The following is a 2791-nucleotide window of genomic DNA, read 5'->3' on the forward strand; positions in this document are numbered from 1 at the left end:
TGTGCTAAATGTGATAATTATAAGAAATAAACCTTAGAAAAAATACTATTAAAAAGAGCCAAGCTTTTAGAAGACTTACTATTAATGATACAAGCCTTAGAAAGACCTAATAATGAAAATATTAAAAAATTAACTGATAAGATACAAACCTTAGGAAAACTTACTAATGATAATATGTCAGCATTAAAAAGACTTATTACTGATAAAATAGAGGCTTTAGAAAGACCTACTAATGAAAATAAGAAACATATTCAGAGCTAGAGGAAATTAGAGCAGAACTTACTATGTTATTCCATATAAAATAGAAGAGGAGTGACACAAAGTCATGAGAACACTGGCTTAGTTTACTCAACTACCATACAAAAGTGATCACCAGAAAGATGGTAGGCATCCACAAGGCTATGTAGAAGTTCACTAGAATCCTGTAGGTGTTTGAATTTGAAGAGATTTAAAGACAGTATAGATTAGATAATCGTACCTTGTAACCTTGTTGTATAGCAACTTTGAATGCTTGGGACAGGGTTGAAGAATCAGAAAAGAGAACTGTCATTTAATAAAATTATACAAGGCCCAAAAGAATCTTTCACTGATTTTTTTTTACAATGACTTCTGCTGTAAATAGAATGATATCAAATCCAGAAGTTAGATAAATATTCATTGAATCTTTGGTTTTTGTAAATGCTAATACACAATACAAAATGGTAATTAGGCCACTAATGACAAGATCAGCACCCATAGATGATTGGATCCAAAGTATTGCTGATACTGCATCTCATATTTATGATGTTGCTCCGATAGTAGAAATAATTTATAGAAGTTTTATGAAAAATCAAAATGCCGTATTCATTAATTGTGGTAAACAAGGCCATTTGAAAAGAGATTAGAGGCAAGGAATTCCTATAAATGATGCTTTTCTAGAGATATTCTGAACAGAATGTCCCAGCCTTTTGGAATATACAGAAGGTGTGGAAAAGGTTGGAATTGAACTGAGTCCAGATCAGTGAGGGACAAGTAAAGTAGCCCTTTGTGAACAGAAAACATGCTGAGGGGCCTTCTGCAGGCCACAATATCAGATTTGACTCAATCATTTCCTGTCAGCATCAGAGAAACTCATCATCAGCTAAATTAAAAGACTGAACATATGCTGTCAAAAAACATGCTACTCTGAATGTGACAAAAGAAAGAAACAATTTCTATAGATATGACAAAAAGTTTGGAGAGAACATTAAGCAAGTATTTTGTCAAACTGCTATGAATGATGAAAGACTAATATTAAAAATATAGAATAATGGCATTAAAATTTAGGATTTGTAAACAAAGATTTAGATGTAACAATAATTTCACCAAAATCTTTGCATCCAGATTGGTATCTTCAGGAGATAACTATTCAGATTCTTGGGATTGGAATTTTTCTCAGGTAAAACACAGTGCAAGATGGGTTGGCTGTATAGTGCCAGAAAAACAAGAAAGAAGATTAAAATTATATGTGGCTAACATAGTAATGAATTTATGGGGACACTATTTTTTGCAACAATGGGAAATACATATTAACATTCTTCCAATCTCAGAAAGAAATCATAAAATAAACAGTGCTTCTGAGAGAAATATTAAAAGGTCTTATGAAGGACAGCTACAGATCAGACAAGGTGTGCATAAACAGGGCCCAGCAGCTGGTAGTCTTTCAAGGATACCAACAACCACACCTTTAACATAGTTAACTGACAAACCTGTCTGGGTGGAATGATAGACTTTAGCATCAGAAAAATTACAGACACTATAACAACTTGTACAGGAATAGCTAAATACTCAACATATTGAAGAATCGACCAGTCTTTGGAATTCTCTGTGTTTGTCATTAAAAAGAAATCTGGAAAAAAGAGAATGGTAACAGATTTAAAAGTCATAAATAAGGTGACTCAATCAATGGTCTCTTTACAGCCTGGAATTCCCTTGCCTTCTTCATTTTAGTAATTGATTTAAAAGACTCCCTTTTTATTATAATTTTACAAAAACAGGAAAGAGAAAAATTTACCTTGAAAATACCTACTTATAATAATTCTCATCCTGTTAAAGGGTAGCCATGAAAGTTCTTCTACAGGGGATATTAAACAACCCCACCTTGTTTCAATATTTTATATAATAGTCATTGGAAATAATTTATAAACAGTTTCCTCAATCTATAATTTTCTGTTGTTTGGTTGACATCTCACTAGTTGCTTCAGACTTGAATACTTTAGGAAAAATGTTAGAAAAGTTAAAGAAATATTTTGCCTTGTTGCAGACTAAAAATTGTTGCTAAAAATACTAAGTAGAGATTTTATTTATTACCTAGGATATAAGATAGGTTTACAAAAGATTTAACTACAGAAAGTACAAATCAGGAGAGATCAATTACAAACTCTTAAAGACTTTCAAAAGTTTCAGGAAGATAGTAATTGGCTATGACCCATAACTTGATTAGCAATGCCAGAACTAAACAATTTATTTCAAACCTTACAAGCAGATAAAGATTTAAATAGTTAAAAAAAAATCAGCTGAGGCAGAGGGAGAATTGACCCTGTCGACTCTGTTAGAAAAGAAATTCTATTATGTACATGTAGATCATGTAGATACCGAACTTGATTTTATTCTGGTCATAGTATTTTCTATGCATTTTACTACAGGAATTCTTATGCAAAAGTAAAATAATATCTTTGAATGGACTTTTTCCCACACAGAGTAAAAAATTGGAGACCAATATAAAAAAGGTTTCTGAATTGATTCTGAAAATAAAATTGAGACTTCATCAATT

The sequence above is a fragment of the Myodes glareolus genome, chromosome 8 (assembly GCF_982192425.1).
Source record: "Myodes glareolus chromosome 8, mMyoGla1.1, whole genome shotgun sequence".
Taxonomy (NCBI): domain Eukaryota; kingdom Metazoa; phylum Chordata; class Mammalia; order Rodentia; family Cricetidae; genus Myodes; species Myodes glareolus.